Genomic DNA, 19567 nt, shown 5'->3' with positions numbered 1-19567 from the left:
ATAGGTTGAACTTGATGGACTATCTAACTTTATGACCTATGTAACTATTAGGCTAAGTTTCTACTTAGCCTAACCGCTCCTTGGCGGTTTTGCAGAGTCGCAGCATGTTTAGCCTATGCTATTTTTTTTCCTTGAAAGCATGGCATTTTTCTCCCATAGAGGTCTAAATGGCATATGGGCTTTAACTTTGGCGTTTTTATTCTTTTTTGGACTTTAGCGATCCAAAAAAGTGATAGAGATACCTTTTTTAATAAAAGTTCGAAGGGTACCATTAAAAAAAAAAGATACAGTAGTGATGGAGAAAATTGTACCTAACAAAATGTATCTTTTTAATAACAAAATTTTTAAAATTTTTAAAGTAGGGATCAATTTATGTGGGCAGGCAGGGACCTAAAAATGTAGCCGACAAAAATTAAAATGTATTGTGTGTGTTTTTTACTTTTTTTCTCTTTTTTTTTTAAACAATTTTTTTGGCAGTACTAATACTCCCAGCATGGAAGACACTGTTCCATGATGGCAGTAGTAGTACCTGTACTTCTGACACCAGATGTGATCGTCCTATCTTTTGCAGAGAGGCAGAGCGTCTTTCTCCTGCGCTCCGTATCTCTGCTCTGTGCTCCGGCCAGCCAGTGTTGTGAATAGAATTTCATATTTCCCTTTGAGTGCAGGGATTGGCTGTAACCATCCGGCCAATCCCCACTCTGAGCGAAAAATATGAATGATGTTCTATTCACATCACTGGAGTATAGTGCAGAGATGTGAGCGCTGTATAGAGCCACTCCGCATCTCTGCTATATTATGGACGATCGCATCGGCTATCAGGAGTGACACCCAGGGCAATATGTCTATTAGTACAGGTACTACTACTCCCATCATGGAACAGTCTGTTCCATGCTGGGAGTAGTGGTACTACCTAAAAAAATGAAAAAAATAGAGAATAAAGAAGTGAAACACACACACACTTTATTAAAAATGAATTAAAATGTTGTTCTAAAAAATATAAATTTTGTTAAATACATTTTTTCCATCACTACTGCATCATTTTTAATTTTTTTTTTGGTACCCAACACATTTTGAAAAAACGTCAAAGGGGTCAAAAATGCAATTTCCACTCAAAGGCAAAAAATGCCAGAAAAAATGCAAGAAAAAAACGCCAAACACAGGAAACTGCTGTGGCGTTTTTTCTGCCTTCAGCCACAAACCCCCCCCCCCCCCCCAAAAAAAAAAAAAAAAACAAGTTGAAACTTAGCCTTACCCACACTGAATACTATGAATGGTTCTGATTACCATAATGAATAAAATATATGGTTCCGATTCTCATACAGAATACTATAAATGGATTTCCAGTTGTTATTGTATGGTTCTGATGATGAATGCTTTGGACTTTTTATAAGGTGAGGCATTCATTATACCCTATAGATGTTCTGTATACAGACCTTAAAGGAATAACACTCAGAATGGTCATGGGCATGTATTTTATGTTCTGCTAACATGTGAACTTCCTCATCTTTCTTCAGTTCCAATTTTAAATCAACTGTCCCCTTCAGATCAAGGAAAAGAACACAGGCTTTCTCCTCAGCTCCCGGTGCTAAGACTGTAGGTACGGTAATCACAAAATGGCTGTAAGAATAGAGAGAAAGTAATAATAACGATTAGATGTTTAAGTAAAGGCAGAAATTGGACATCAGAATAAAACTAGAATTATAATTTATTGCATGAGATGGGTGATAACCTACAGCATTGGACTCAAATTGGTGCCCTCTCTCGGTTGTGCACTTTTCTATGATTAAATGGGTTAAGTTGGGTAAAACTCTTTGTTGTTTTTATTGTCTTAAATGGGCACTGTCAGACACAAAAACATTTTATATGTTGTACATCTTGGCAAAACATTACCATTTCTAATATATTTCATAAGAAAATGTTATTTCCTTTTTATAGAAATCATTGTCCAAGCTGATAGGGGGTGGTGATGTTTACTACTGCCTGCCTAATGTGGGGGAACAGCTAAGGCCTAACCTAATGTGGGGGAACATCTGATGGCTAACTCAATTGTGTGGGAACATCTGCCGCCTAACCTAATTGTAAGGGAACATTTGCCGCCCAATTTATTGCAGGGGAACATCTGTCGCCTAACCCAATTGTGGGGGAACATCTACCGCCTAACCAATTGTGGGGGAACATCTGCCGCCTAACCTAATTGTGAGGGAACATTTGCTGCCTAATTTATTGCGGGGGAACATCTACCGCCTAACCTAATTGTGGGGGAGCAGGTGCCTCCTAACCTAATTATGGGGGAACAGCTGCCGCCTAACCTAATTGTGGGAGAACAACTATCGCCTAGCCTAATTGTGGGGGAACAATTGCCACCTAACCTAATGGTGGGGGAATATCTTCCGCCTAACCTAATTGTGGGGGAACATTACCTACATGGGGTACTACCTACCTGGGGGAGCCTACCTACCTGACGGCCTTACATACCTGTAAGTTCCGTAAGCAACCTAATTTTGTGTCCGCCAACACCAAATATTGCGATAGTGCCCCTCCTGAGACTAGACTCTGGATCTGCCCCTGGTACAAGCCCATTTGAATGATTCAGATCTTCACTGGCAAACTTCAAACATGTGCTTTCTTGAGCACAGCGAATTTTTGGGCACTGCATGATTTCAGTCCTTCACAGTAAAGTGTGTCCCCAATTGTTTTCTTGGTGACTATGGTCCCAGCTTCCTTTAGATCATTAAAGGAGAACTCCAGAATAGAAAAAAATTTTCCTCCATACTGCCGGCAGTAAAAAAAAAAATACCTTCCTTAGCTCCCCCTGTGCCTCCGGTAACCCACTCCAGTCTCCACCATGATCCTCTTCCTGGTTGCCGGTGGTCGGCGAGTCATACTGCACTCAGCCAATCACCGGCCGCAGCAAAGTCCCTACTCGGCTGGCGATAGGCTGAGCACAGTGTGACGTTTGCGGCCCTGGCAGCAGGGCCGAAAACGTGCTCAGTCTATCGCCAGCCGAGTGCAGTATGACTAGCTGACAACCGGCAACCAGGAAGAGGATCGCGGCGGAGACCGCAGTGGGTTACCGGAGGCACCGGGGGAGCGAAGGAAGGTATGTATCAATTTATTTTTTTACTGCCGGCAGTATGGAGGACAATTTTTCTATATTGGAGTTCTCCTTTAACAAGATCCTCCTGTGTAGTTCTATGCTGATTCCTCCAGGTTCTCATGATCACTGAACCTCCATGAGATGGGATCTCTCATGAAGCCCCCAACCGAGAGAGACCAATATTTGTAAACTTTTCACAAAGATGCCCTGGCATCCTTGGACAGCTGTTTGGTCTTTGCCATGGTGGAGAGTTTAGAATCTGATGAATTACTGCTGTGGACTGTCTTTTATGCAGGTAAGAACCTGAAATTAGGAGAACTTCCTTTACATGAGTGCTATTAATCTTAGCTTGTCATCTGTAGAAAAGATACCAAGAATCTTGCTGATCAATAGGGGATCAAATACTTATTTCACCAAGTAAAATGCAAATCAGTCTATAACGTATCTGAAAATGTATTTTATTTTTTCTGGATTTCTTTTTGTTATTCTGTCTTTCACTGTTCAAATAAACCTGCCATTAAAATGACAGACTGACCACTGATCATTTATTTAACAGTGGGAAAATATACAAAATCACCAAGGCACCTACATTAATAAGATGGAGGAGCTCTGGGCAGATTCTGTTCGGCAGCTGGATAAATATTATGCGATTTGGACACAATGGATAACCTATATAGCATCACAAGAGTTCACTAGTGACAATTTAGTACTGGCCGCGAACGCGCTAAATCCCCCTCATTCCACACCGCACTCGCTCACCAACAATTGAAGTTCCCTGCTTGGTGGGGTGGGGTGGTCCCATCCGATGAGGTAAGACTTTGATCTGCTGTACGCATTCTCTATCACTCCCCCCCCCCCTTCTCCCCCTCCTACCCCTCCTATTCTTTTCCTTCTTCCCTTTTCTCTCCCTCTTCTTTTCTCACTTTCCCGCCTACTGCTATTTCTATTATGCCTCTCTCATCTTTTACCTCTCTCGACTTGATGTCTCACTGTTGGTTATTGTATTGGATCCTCTGTTGCTGTTGTAGGATTACTGCTTGGCAATGTGCCCAACTGGACATTTATTGATCCTATTTTCTGGAGTTTTGGCAATGCATGAGACTTAGTTTATTATACTGGTCAGCCCCACTAGGGGTCCGGACCGTCTTACAAATTTTTTGTAGTATTGACTACTTCCACCTGACCAGTGTTGATGCTTCTGGTATTGCATTGTTTATTGCTTATTACCTGTACTGTGGTAAACTTTAAATAAACCTTTAATTTGGAAAAAATAAAATAAAATCACCAAGGCACCAAATATGTTTTCTCCTTCCATGTGTGTGTGTGTATATATATATATATATATATATATATATATATATATACCATATCTTAAACCATATTGAAAAGTAGTAATTTAATCACAAACAATAGAAAACAAATTAGTCAGTATCAGTCAATATCTTACGATTCTGTTTCCAATGAAAGGGATGAGCTGAAGAGTGCCAGGCAGATGGGTACCAAGAGCAGCCACATTTTGGACAGTATGCCCCTCCACTCAGTCTGGAAAATGTCCTCCCTTATAACAAGTAGCAGAGGAGGAGGTGGCATTGTCCTGTGTCCAATAACCGGGAGATGTCTGAGAAGTCATTACACCCGTGTGAAAGGATCTTGGCTGATAGACAGGATTTCAGCATACAGTAACCTATGACCTCTTATCAGTGATGGTGCTTGTGTAGAAGGACAGAGGCCAGTGTACACACTTACTAATTTGTTTGTCTGTTAATGAATCTATGAAGAAACTTTAAAATTCAAGAATAATCTCTTGTTACAGATGTTAAAAATCTTAATTTAATATATATATATATATAAATATATATATATGTATTAAGGCTAATATATTAGCCGTATTTGTGGGAGGAGCGGGAGGTACATAAGGACCCGCAGCTCACCTTCCCTGCACGCCGTGGATTCTTCGCTACTTCCGATCAGCTGACTAGGCGGGTCAGCTGAGCGTCTTCGCGGGCTTCGGGCGCACACGACGTACAAGCAGGTTAGTGGCTGGGCTGGGCGTAGTACTTTCCCTCGCTCTGGAGGTAAGCTAGAGGCTATAGGGATCCCCCGTTCAGTCCAGCCTTGGTTGTTCTTATGTTTTATTACACATGCTGTAAGGCAAGCCGGCTCAGTTCACGCTACAAGGGGGGAGGGGGACTTGTGTTGCAGGCCAGCTCGGTTCATGCTACGAGGAGGAAGGGGGAGTTTATTGCAGGCAGGCTCGGTCACGCTAAATGCAGGTCTGTTGTGTACAGTAAGCCGGCTCAGTCACGCAACATGTGGGGTCTGTGCTTTTAGCAGCCCGGCTCGGTCACGTTCATGCGGGGGTCTCTGATTATTTAGGGGATTTGTGGCGCATTCAATACATGATTCTGGGCCATGTAGCAGGCCAGCTCGGTCCACGCCGCTAGGGGTGTTTTTGTATACTTTGTCAATGATTTCATCCAGCCTTACACCTGGTAGCTTGTGCATGCCTTATTTAGTGTCAGGGGGTGGGGAGATGGGGCAGGGGGTTGCCAGCGTGAGGTGGTTCTCAGCTGGGTCTATGTCGCCTCTTCCTCAGCCGGTTGTGTTGCCCCCCCCCCCCCTTTCCTCCCCATGCATACTCTCTTATGAAATAAATGTATCAACGTGTAAGGGTACACTTATGTATATATATGTTTATTGTGCATTGTATTTAGAATATATGTATACATGCATATATGAATATGTGTATATGTATGTATAAATGTATACGTGTGTGTGCATATCTATATACGTGAGTGTATATGGGTATAAAAATGGGGAAGAGGAGGGGTAGTAAAGAAGAGACTTAATTTAGTCATGTTTCTACAGGTTCAAGCTCATCTTTATTATCTACGTTTGGGACATCCTCAGATAACATTCGGTACGTTTGATAATCTGCATAGTTGGATTAGATGTCTGGCACATGTTGTTAATATATGTTTTCATAGGTATAGCCTGTTGTGCTAATCAGTCGGCGACCAGTTGCAGTCCTCGTTTAGCACACACTCACCATTCAGTTTTGGTACGTACAACTCGATCACATACAGTACCATGTAAGTCAGCGCAAGGTTTTCATGTCTTATCGTGTTTGCTCTTGTTATGTTATCTTATGTTATGTTATGTTATGTTATCTTATCTTTACAAGTGTTAAGCTACTGGTTGGTTACTGGTGGGTACACTATAGGTAGTAAAAATGGTTAGAAAAATCCAGAAACACTATATCCACAGCCATTCCTCTGTCAAGGCTTCTACTCACCTCTTCACAAAAGCAAATTACATTGGTTTGACAACTTCTATCCTTAAACACCAAAAAGAGAACCATACCACAACAACAAGAAAGTAATAAGAATAAAAGATAAACTTTATTAATGCAACACAATGAAGAAATAAAATTAAAATAAAGGAATAGAAACAATATACAAGCACCAGTAAACATACAGAGATATAGGACTATGGTAGGACCCAAGTAAATCAGAATATGCAAATACAATAAGAAGATGCCAAAGGAGCAGGTAAGGTACATGAATGATACATCCCAAAAGTACAAAATACTGCATTAAGGGTGCCAGACCATACCTACACCTGAACCCCAACGATCGTTTCGCTGTTATGCCGCTTCTTCAGGGGGCGTGACTAACCTGAGAGAGTCTGTAGCCTTTATATCCCGCCCTAACCAATAGGATCCTCCATATTATGATCAGCATCTATATACACCAATTATAGTATAGCCCATAATCCACGAACAGGTGCTTCCTCTAACCTCACTTCCTAATATCTCTGAAAGCACAAACCTTAATGATCTGCTCTCTGGCGTGGGATGCAGGGATCAGCATAATGCGCAGGCGCAGCCGGAAGTCTCCGGCGCATCCGCGATAGTAGCGTGTCACGTGATCGCTGTATGCGGTCACATGACCCGTTGGCACAAAACACCAGAGTCTACGCCACCGCAGGCACAGCCAGAAATCTCCAGCGCGTCTATATTGACGGCGTGTCACGTGACCGCTGGATGCGGTCACCTGATGGGCGTCTCAGCCGAACATCAAAATAACTTTAATAATCAGACAAACAACAATCGCATGCGCAATGAACCCTAACACTGACAGTATAGCAAACCACCCAGTGAATAAGCAAGCAAACCAGTGAATGAGTGAGAGTGACAAAAAAGTGACAAGTGGATGTGAAAGAATGATGAAAAAAGTAATAATAATTATTTTGTTTAATTTTTTTATTAATTAATTAGAATATAATACCACCAATTTGAAAGAAAAAACTATAGATATGCAAAAATAGTGATGGATATGAATTGAGCTAAAATAAATATGAATCAATATAAAGGGGAAAATAAATAATATACCTGTGAACAATTAATAAAAGTAAAAATACATATAAATGTACAAAAAAAATTATTATAATAAACGACAAATGAAAAATAATAATAAAACATAAATAACAAATAATGAATAGACAAATGATAATTAATTATAAGGGAAGAATATGTGTAATAAGGGAAAAATATATATGTGAATGAGTATAAATCACAAATAATGGGACAATAAAAACCCTATCGTATGTGCAAATAATATAAATGAATGTGTCAACATGGGGGTAACCGTGCATATATATGTAAGAAATAAATACAAAAACCTATATCACTTTATAGATACATAAATATCTATAACCAATTAAAAAACGTGAAAAAGGGTAATTAATACCAATGTAATGGTAAAGTGCTAAATTAGTATATGAATAAATAATTGTAAAAAATAATATATAATTCATAATGTGAAGTGCACAATAGGTATATGTGTAGAAAATATAAACATGTACATAAATAGTATACATGAGTAAAGTGCATATGTGCAAAAGGTGCAAATATGAATTAAATTAATATATATATAAACAATAGGTGCAATAAATATGTATATAGTATCAAAAATCATAATGTATATCATATATACAAGATTAAAAATATCAATATAATAAATTTAATACATTTCTTAAATAGTGAGGTTATGGTCTGGCACCCAATAAAAATATTATAAAACAGAATTAGAAAAGAGGATGGAGTATAATGGATACAAGCGGCCATGATGATAAGAACAAAGGAGGACAAAATTCTTTTGAATTCCCAAGGGACGGCTATTAAGATAAAAAACAGGACAGGCTCCCAACTCTCGAAACTAAAAAAGAAAAGGAAGAGAAAAGAAGTAGGAGATTAAAAACCATGAATTAAATTTTTTTTTAAAAGTGAGCAACTATAAGGTTAGTCACTAGACTAGAAGGTAACCGATCAAGAGATGTATAGATAATTCAACAAGCGCATGAAGGTAGATGGACTCACAAATAAGCATTGTTTATAAGAATGGAGCAAAGGACATATTTTCATTCAGACCAAATGGGTGTAGAGTTTTCAACCGGTGGATCCACTGTGTTTCTCTTTGAGCTAAAAGTTTTTTCCAATTTCCACCGCGTGGACTGGGAAAGATCCTGTCTATGCCTCTTACTTTAAGATTTGTGGGATTACACGAATGCTGAAGTTTGAAGTGGCGTGGAACTGTAGTAAACTTCAAACTTCAGCATTCGTGTGATCCCACAAATCTTCAGGTAAGAGGCATAGACAGGATGTTTCCCAGTCCACGCGGTGGAAATTGGAAAAAACTTTTAGCTCAAAGAGAAACACAGTGGATCCACCGGTTGAAAACTCTACACCCATTTGGTCTGAATGAAAATATGTCCTTTGCTCCATTCTTATAAACAATGCTTATTTGTGAGTCCATCTACCTTCATGCGCTTGTTGAATTATCTATACATCTCTTGATCGGTTACCTTCTAGTCTAGTGACTAACCTTATGATTGCTCACTTTTTAACATTTTCTTAATTCATGGTTTTTAATCTCCTACTCCTTTTCTCTTCCTTTTCTTTTTTAGTTTCGAGAGTTGGGAGCCTGTCCTGTTTTTTATCTTAATATCCGTCCCATGGGAATTCAAAAGAATTTTGTCCTCTTTTGTTCTTATCATCATGCCCGCTTATATCCATTATACTCCATCCTCTTTTGTAATTCTTTTTTATAATATTTTTATTGGGTTCCAGACCATAACCTCACTATTTAAGACATTTATAAAATTTATTATATGGATATTTTTAATCTTGTATATATGATATGCATTATGATTTTTGATACTATATACATATTTATTGCACACACACATATATATATATAGATATATATATATATATATATATATATATATATATATATATATATATATTAAATTCATATTTGCACCTTTTGCACATATGCACTTTACACATGTATACTATTTATGTACATGTTTATACTTTCTACACATATACCTATTGTGCACTTCACATTATGAATTATATATTATTTTTTACAATTATTTATTCATATACTAATTTAGCACTTTACCATTACATTGGTATTAATTACACTTTTTCACGTTTTTTCTGAGTTATTCAATTGGTTATAGATATTTATGTATCTGTACAGTGATATAGGTTTTTGTATTTATTTCTTACATATATATGCACGGTTACCCCCATGTTGACACATTCATTTATATTATTTGCACATACGATAGGGTTTTTATTGTTCCATTATTTGTGATTTATACTCATTCACATATGTTTTTCCCTTATTACACATATTCTTCCCTTACCATTAATTATCATTTGTCTATTCATATTTATTATTTATGTTTTATTATTATTACTTTTCATTTGTCGTTTATTATTATTATTTTTTATATTTATATGTATTTTTACCTTTATTAATTGTTCACAGGTATATTTTTTATTTTCCCCTTTATATTGATTCATATTTATTTTAGCTCAATTCATATTCATCACTATTTTTGCATATCTGTAGTTTTTTCTTTCATGTTGGTGGTATTATATTCTAATTAATTAATTAATTAAAAAAAAAATTTTTATTATTATTATTATTTTTTTCATCACTCTTTCACATCCACTTGTCACTTTTTTGTCACTCTCACTCATTCACTGGTTTGCTTGCTTATTCACTGGGTGGTTTGCTATACTGTCAGTGTTAGGGTTCATTGCGCATGCGATTGTTGTTTGTCTGCGATTTTGATGTTTCGCTGAGACGCCCGTCAGGTGACCACATCCAGCGGTCACGTGACACGCCGTCAATATAGACGCGCTGGAGATTTCTGGCTGCACCTGCGCGTGGCGTAGCGTAGACTCCAGCGTTTTGTGCCGACGGGTCATGTGACCGCATACAGCGATCACGTGACACGCTACTATCGCAGATGCACCGGAGACTTCCGGCTGCGCCTGCGCATTACGGGGATCCCTGCGTCCCACGCCGGAGAGCACATCATTAAGGTATGTGCTTTCAGAGATATTAGGAAGTGAGGTTAGAGGAAGCACCTGTTCGTGGATTATGGGCTATACTATAATTGGTGTGTATAAATGCCGATCATAATATGGAGGATCCTATTGGTTAGGGCGGGATATAAAAGCTACAGACTCTCTCAGGTTAGTCACGCCCCCTGAAGAAGCGGCATAACAGCGAAACGATCAGGTGTAGGTATGGTCTGGCACCCTTAATGCAGTATTTTGTACTTTGGGGAGGTATCATTCATGTACCTTACCTGTTACTTTGGCATCTTCTTATTGTATTTGCATATTCTGATGTACTTGGGTCCTATCATAGTCCTATATCTCTGTATGTTTACTGGTGCTTGTATATTGTTTCTATTCCTTTATTTTATTTTTATTTCTTCATTGTGTTGCATTAATAAAGTTCTTGCATTAATAAAGTATCTTTTAATCTTATTACTTTCTTGTTGTTGTGGTATGGTTCTCTTTTTGGTGTTAGAGGTTTCATTACGTACCCTTACCTACTATATATGTAGGGTTATATATCTTTGGTGACAACTTCTATCCTTAGTAAACCCATGCTGGTTATCACTTATCCCCTATGTATTCCTGTATGTTATCCCTTATAAGTCCTTCAAACAATTTACCCACAATGCACGTTAAACTTACCGGTCTATAGTTTTCTGGGGAAGACCTAGAGCCCTTTTTGAAGATTGGCACCACATTCGCCTTGCGCCAGTCCCTTGGCACAATACCAGACACCAGTGAATCTCTAAATATCATGAACAGTGGTACAGATATTACTGAACTTAGTTCTCCAAGAACTATTGGGTGCAATCCATCTGGCCCTGGAGATTTACTTACATTTATATTACTTAACTTACCTTGTACCAGCTCTACATTAACCAGTTCAGTACATTACATGATGTGTTACCAGCACTGACCTGTCCAATGTCAGCTCCTTCTTCCTTAGTATATACAGAACTAAAGAACCCATTCAGTAGCTCCACTTTCTCTTTATCGCCTGTGACAACCTCCCCATTATCATTATTATGGGGTCCTACATGCTCTGTCCTTGTTTTTTTTTGCATTTATATATCTAAAAAAATATTTAGGATTAGTTTTACGTGAACTTCGTTAGGATGCAGGTTTTATGCATGGAAAGTGTATAGCAGAAGAAGGTCATTGTCCGGTCAGGTTGTCATCATACTGCATTTCCCAAGTCCCACGAGTGATGCTCAGCTTGAATTGGCAATCTTTGCTTCAGCACGTTTAGGATCCAACGAGATTGGCCACTGCTATTGTTTAGGGGGTGGCACTCACTACTACATTGTTTGTCAAACATGTACATATTCTTGTCAAATCCTTTTGTAGTGATCCGTCCATTATATTCAGTCATTCTCTAAGCATTGGGGCTGCTGCACCGACGCCACATCATGGTGTGCCAGCAAATGTGGTTAGGAAATAGGGGTGCTGGGAATTCAGTGCTACGTGCACTGTACCCCCATTCCATAGTCAGTATTGCACGATGCATTTCAGTCATTGGTCACATGGTTACTATGCATGTAAATAGCCCTTTGTTCTGATTCTGGATTTTTGCCCTCTGTTTTCCAGGTGTACTCCTACGCGGCAGTATATCGCACAACTCTAACTGCCTAGATAGGTTACAGGGTTTAGTAGGGAATAGGAGTTTAGTAAGAGGCTCAGTTAGGTAGGCTCGCTATATGTATGAGCATCGACCACAAGCACAGGATAAAGCTGAGGTATACATGGTATATATGATATGAATGTATGATACGAAAATATGCACTGTGTAAATTAAGGAAGTATGCATAAAACGTATTCTACGAAGTCTGTACAGTAGAGCCACGGATGTATGCAGTGTGAATGCTACAAAAGTATAAACTATGAAGTCTGCACCATATAAATTACGAAGTATACATGGTATGCTGCTAGAACGTATAGACAGTACAATGCTATGAATGCATGCAGGGTGTAAATACCAATTATGCTGTCAGGATCCGGGTTGGCGGAGGGTGAGGACACTGGAAGTGGATCCTCTGTACCAGAGAGGTAATGGCATGGGCCGTACCAGGGGAACGGAGTCTAAGGGGTTACTGGTATTCACCAGAGCCCGCCGCAAAGCGGGATGGACTTGCTGCGGCAGGTAACCCCCAGGTTGTTCTTCCCAGTAGCGACTCAACATCTCTGGCGGCTGAGATGGCGCGGAACAAAAGGACAAGGCAAGGCAAGGTCAGACGTAGCAGAAAGGTCAGGGCAGGCGGCAAGGTTCGTAGTCAGGGGCAACAGCAGAGATTCTGGAAACACAGGCAAGGACACACTGGAACGCTTTCACTAGGCACTAGGCAACAAGATCCGGCAGGGACAGGAAGGGGAAGTGATGTTTTATAGGGAAAACAGTGATTGGACTAGATTGGGCCAGGCACCAATTAGTGGTGCACTGGCCCTTTAAATTTCAGAGAGCCGGTGCGCGCGCGCCCTAGAGAGCGGGGCCGCGCGCGCCGGGCAGGGACAGAGGAAGGACGGAGCGGGTGAGAAGAGACATGGGATGCGATCCGTGAGCGGGCACGTCCCGTCCCGTGGATCGCATCCCCTCCGGTGACAGGGTAGCAGTGATCTCGGTCAACAGTACCCCCCCCCTTGGGTCTCCCCTTCTTTTTGGAACCCAGAAATCTACGAATGAGTTTCTTGTCAAGGATATTGACCTCGGGTTCCTAGGACCTCTCTTCGGGGCCACAATTCTCCCAATCAACGAGAAAAAATCTTTTACCTCGGACAACCCTGGGGGTGAGGATCTCTTTCACATAGAAGATATCAGAGGATCCAGAGACAGGAGCAGGAAGAATGACTTTGGGAGAATAGCGGTTAAGAACAACAGGTTTGAGTACAGAGACATGGAAGGAGTTAGGAATACGGAGAGAAGGGGGCAGATGAAGTTGGTAAGAGACAGGGTTGATTTGTTTTTTGACTTTGAAAGGCCCTAAAAATCGGGGGCCCAACTTGTAACTGGGTACACGGAATCGAATATACTTAGCAGAAAGCCATACCTTGTCACCAGGGGAAAATACCGGAGGAACCCTTCTCTTTTTATCAACATGCGCCTTCATTCGAGATGAGGCCAGTAGAAGCGACTTTTGAGTCTCACGCCAAATGGAAGAAAAATCTTGCGTCAATTCTTCAATGGCAGGAACCCCAGAGGAAGTGGGGATAGAGAGGGGGGAAGCGGGTGACGGCCGTACACCACAAAAAAAGGGGATTTGGAAGAAGACTCAGAGTTTTTAAAATTGTACGAAAATTCAGCCCAGGGCAAGAGGTCCACCCAATCATCTTGGCGAGAGGAGACAAAATGTCGCAGGTAGTCACCAAGTATCTGATTTACTCTTTCCACTTGACCGTTGGATTGAGGGTGGTAAGCAGAAAAAAAATTTAGTTTGATTTTTAATTGACTGCAGAGTGCCCTCCAAAATTTAGAAACAAACTGGACGCCTCTGTCATAGACGATGTGCGTGGGAAGCCCGTGGAAGCGAAAAATATGAAGAAAAAATAGTTTCGCCAATTGAGGCACAGAAGGAAGACCTGGCAGAGGAACAAAATGAGCCATTTTAGAAAAACGATCAATGACCACCCAGATGACTGTATTATGAATTATATTGTGGGAAGGTGGCAGATCGGTGATGAAGTCCATACCAATATGGGACCATGGCTGTTCAGGTACAGGTAAAGGAAGGAGGAGACCTGCCGGCTTCTGGCGTGGAATCTTGTCACGGGCACAGGTAGTACAAGCCCGAACAAAATCAGTCACATCCTTTTGCAAGGTGGGCCACCAATAGTGTCTGGAAATCAACTGCTCCGACTTCTTGACACCAGCATGTCCGGCCAAAAGAGAAGAATGACCCCATTTAAGAATCTTGTGGCAAAGGCGTGGAGGTACCAAGGTCTTCTCTGGAGGAACTTGCACAAGAGTGGTAGGAGCGGAGGAGATGAGACACTCAGGAGGTATGATGTGCTGTGGAGGGGCTTCAGATTCGGAAACATTGGTGGAACGTGATTGTCGGCTGGACGAAAATTAATTTCAAAATTGAAGCGGGCAAAAAACAATGTCCATCTAGCTTGGCGAGGATTTAATCGCTGGGCAGTCTGGAGATACGTGTAAATGATGATGGGATGCAGGGACCCTTCTAAAAGATATCTCCACTCCTCGAGTGCCAATTTAATAGCTACAAGCTCACGATCTCCAATGGAATAATTTTATTCTGCAGGAGAGAAGGTCTTGGAGAAAAAGCCACACGTGCGATTTTTCCCAGTAGTGGTCTTTTGAGTTAAAACGGCACCGGCACCAACAGAAGAAGCATCTACTTCAAGGATAAAAGGCTTCGAGGGGTCAGGCCTGGACAGAACAGGTGCAGAAGCGAAGGCAGCCTTGAGCAGATTAAAGGCCTCCTCCGCCATAGATGGCCAGGACCTCGGGTTCGCGTCTTTTTAGGTCAATGCTACAATAGGTGCAACGATGGGGGAGAAGTGGGGAATAAATTGACGATAGTAATTAGCGAACTCGAGCAAGCGTTGGATAGCTCGCAAACCAGAGGGGCGTGGCCAATCCAGAACCGCAGAGAGTTTGACAGGATCCATTTGAAGGCCTTGGGTGGACACAATGTAACCCAAGAAAGGTAGACTACTGCGTTCAAAGAGACACTTTTCAATCTTAGCGTAAAGGTGATTTTTGCGTAGGTGCTGTAACACCTGACGGACATGGAGGCGATGTTCCTCAGGGTTAGAAGAAAAAAATAAGAATGTCATCCAGGTAGACCACTACACAAGTATATAGCATGTCACGAAAAATCTCATTGACAAAGTCCTGGAAAACTGCTGGGGCGTTGCAAAGGCCGAAAGGCATGACAAGATTCTCAAAATGACCGTCACGGGTGTTGAATGCAGTTTTCCACTCGTCTCCTTCACGTATACGGATAAGATTATAAGCCCCTCTTAGATCGAGTTTGGTAAAAATTTTCGCTCCCCGCAGACGGTCAAACAGTTCAGAGATAAGGGGGAGTGGATAACGGTTCTTAACGGTAATTATATTTAAACCGCGGTAATCGATGCATGGGCGTAGGGTTCCATCTTTATTAGCAACGAAGAAGAATCCTGCTCCAGCAGGAGACAAAGATTTTCTGATAAATCCTTTTTTTTTTTTTTTCTTGAATATACTCGAACATGGCTTGGGTCTCTGGGGCAGAGAGCGGATAAATCCTGCCACGCGGTGGAGAAGTACCAGGAAGCAAGTCAATAGGGCAGTCAAAGGGTCTGTGTGGAGGTAAGACCTCTGCTTGCTTTTTACAAAAAACATCGGAACAGTCCTGGTAGGCCTTAGGCAGGCCTGGCAGAGAAGAAGCGATGGTTACTTGACTGATGGGTAAGGTCTTAAGGCATCGCTGGTGACAGGTAGGACCCCAACTTTTAATGTCCCCAGAAGGCCATTCGAGAGTAGGAGAGTGGAGCTGGAGCCAAGGCAAGCCTAGTAGAACTTGAGAAGTACAGTTGGGAAGCACAAAAAATTCAATCTCCTCATGATGGAGGACACCTACGTTCATGCGCAAGGGCACTGTGCGATAGCACACGGTACAGTCCAGATTCTGTCCGCTGACAGAAGAAATGAAGAGAGGATTGTCGAGATGGGTCACAGGGATGTTGAATCTGTTGACTAATGAGGCCTCAATGAAATTACCTGTTGAACCTGAGTCCAGAAAGGCCACGGCAGAAAAGGCAGATTTAGCAGGCAAAGAAATACGTACAGGAATAGTTAGGCGTGGAGAGGCAGAATCCACACCTAGTAACGCCTCTCCCACGTTTACTAGGTGCGTGCGTCTACCCAGACGCGGAGGACGAATAGGACAGTCCTTCAGGAAATGCTCGGAGCTCGCACAGTAAAGGCATAGGTTCTCATTCCTACGTCGAGTCCTCTCTTGTTGGGTCAGGCGAGACCGATCCACATGCATAGCCTCCTCGGCGGAAGGCACAGTAACAGGTTGCAGATGATGCTGGAAGAGAGGTGTTGGGCGGGGAAACCGCCTGGTGTGAACGAGATCCTTTTCTTGGCGTAGCTCCTGTCTCCTTTCTGAAAAACGCATATCAATGCGGGTGGCCAAATGGATTCGCTCAGACAGGGTTGAGGGTATCTCTCGTGCGGCCAGAACATCTTTGATGTGGCTGGATAAACCCTTCTTGAAGGTCGCGCAGAGAGCCTCATTATTCCAGGCTAATTTTGAGGCAAGAGTCCGAAACTGAATGGCGTAATCGCCCACTGTAGAGTTTCCTTGAACAAGATTCAACAAGGCCGTCTCGGCAGAAGAAACCCGGGCTGGATCCTCAAAAACAGAGCATATTTCTGAGAAGAGGGTCTGGACTGAAGCGGTGGCAGGATCGTTGCGGCCGCAAAGCGGAGTGGCCCAAGACAACGCCTTTCCAGAGAATAAGCTGACCACGAATGCCACCTTAGACCGTTCCGTGGGAAACTGGTCAGCCAATAGCTCCAAGTGCAGAGAACATTGGGTCAGGAAGCCACGGCACAACTTAGAGTCCCCATCAAACTTATCCGGAAGAGAAAGACGGACTCTGGTGCTGGAAGCAGCAGCTTGCAGTTGAGGAACTGGCGGAGAAGATGGCTGTAGAGGCAGAAGTTGCTGAACCATTGCAGTCAGTTGTGACAACTGATGTCCTTGTTGGAACACTTGTTGAGACTGTTGGGCCACAACGGTGGAAAGGTCTCCAAGGCTAGGTAGCGGCACCTCAGCGGAATCCATGGCCGGATCTACTGTCAGGATCCGGGTTGGCGGAGGGTGAGGACACTGGAAGTGGATCCTCTGTACCAGAGAGGTGATGGCGTGGGCCGTACCAGGGGAACGGAGTCTAAGGGGTTACTGGTATTCACCAGAGCCCGCCGCAAAGCGGGATGGACTTGCTGCGGCAGGTAACCCCCAGGTCGTTCCTCCCAGTAGCGACTCAACCTCTCTGGCGGCTGAAATGGCGCGGTACAAAAGGACAAGGCAAGGCAAGGTCAGACGTAGCAGAAAGGTCAGGGCAGGCGGCAAGGTTCGTATTCAGGGGCAACAGCAGAGATTCTGGAAACACAGGCAAGGACACACTGGAACGCTTTCACTAGGCACTAGGCAACAAGATCCTGCAGGGACAGGAAGGGGAAGTGATGTTTTATAGGGAGAACAGTGATTGGACTAGATTGGGCCAGGCACCAATTAGTGGTGCACTGGCCCTTTAAATTTCAGAGAGCCGGCGCGCGCGCGCCCTAGAGAGCGGGGCCGCGTGCGCCGGGCAGGGACAGAGGAAGGACGGAGCGGGTGAGAAGAGACATGGGATGCGATCCGTGAGCGGGCACGTCCCGTCCCGCGAATCGCATCCCCTCTGGTGACAGGGTAGCAGCGCTCTCGGTCAGCAGCGCCGTCTGGAGCGCTGCAAGCAGAGTAATGCCGTGAGCGCTCCGGGGAAGCAGCGGGACCCGGAGCGCTCGGCGTTACATATGCGTGGTATGAATGCTATGAATGCGTGGACAGCATAACTGTACAGTATAGATACGCAATATGAATACTATGAATGTAAGTATGATAAATGCTATGAATGAATGCACGGTATAAATACTATGGATGAATGCGGTGTAACGCTACGAATTACTGCACAGTATGAATTCTATGATTGGCACTGTATAAATACATAGCGTAAATGCTATAAGTGACTGCACAGTATAAATGCTATGAGTAAATGCACAGTAGAAACGCTATGAGTAACTGCACGGTACAATGTATGACGCTATAAATTATGCACGGTAAAATCTACGAGTAAGTGCACGGTATGAATGCTATAAGTGAATGCACAGTATGAATGCAATGTATAATGCTATGAATAATGTTTGGTGTAAAAGCTATGTGCCTCATATGACTGCTATCAGTGAAGGAATAGTAGAAATGTAATGTATGACGCAACGAATCAATGCACGGCAGAAACGCTATGGGTGAAACACAGTATAAAGTTAAGAGTGAATGCACAATATCATTCTGAAGAATGCACGGTATAGATGCTATGGGCTAATACCTAGTATAAATGTACAGTATATATTCTATGAGCACAGTAAAACCCGGAATAATGCTACGAATTGAGGCACGGTATGAATGCATGGTATAAATGCTATGACGAGTGCATGGTGAGATGCAATGTGCAAACGCTGTGAACTAATGCATGATATAAATGGTATGAACAGAAGCATAGCATCATGCTATAACATGAAAGCATAGTGTAAATGCTGAAGCTGAGAGTGACATGTACTGTATGAATGCTGAGAGCAAATTCACCGTGAAAATGCTGTGAGTGAAGGCACAGTATGAATGCTAGGTGTAATACATCACATAAATGTTATGAGTGAATGCACAGTGGTATGCTATGAGTGAAAGCATGTTATAAATGCTGTGAGTGACGGATGGTATAAATGCGCGGTTTATTGCAATGAATTAATGCACTGCATAAATACATGATATAACTGCTACAAATGAATGCCCAGTATAGATGCACCATATGGTGGTATGAGTGAAAATACGGTATAACAGTGTTAATGAATAATGAATGCAGGAAAATTTCTGTGAGCGACTGAACACTATAAATAACCGTATAATGCTATAAATCCATGCACTGTAAAAGTATGGTAAATGCTAAGACTGGAAGCACAATATGAACGAACGCACAGTATAGATGTACTTTATAACGTTAGAATGAAAGCACGGTGTAAATATTGTAAGTGAATGAACGGTATAAATGCAAACTTTAATGCAATGAATAAATGCAGAGTATAAATGCAGTGACTGAATGCACGACCCAATGCTATGTCTGAACAATATCACAGCTAGTCACATGCATGGTAAAAAGTGTATGAGTGAATGCACTGTGACACTACGCACTCTGTGACCTGATCTTGTCCAACAAATGCATGCAGAAACTCTTGCCACAGAAACCAACTGTATGAGAGAAACATATCTATGTTTAGC

This window comes from Hyla sarda, chromosome 7, assembly GCF_029499605.1.
Source record: "Hyla sarda isolate aHylSar1 chromosome 7, aHylSar1.hap1, whole genome shotgun sequence".
Classification (NCBI taxonomy): Eukaryota; Metazoa; Chordata; class Amphibia; order Anura; family Hylidae; genus Hyla; species Hyla sarda.
This window is presented reverse-complemented; position numbering follows the sequence as displayed.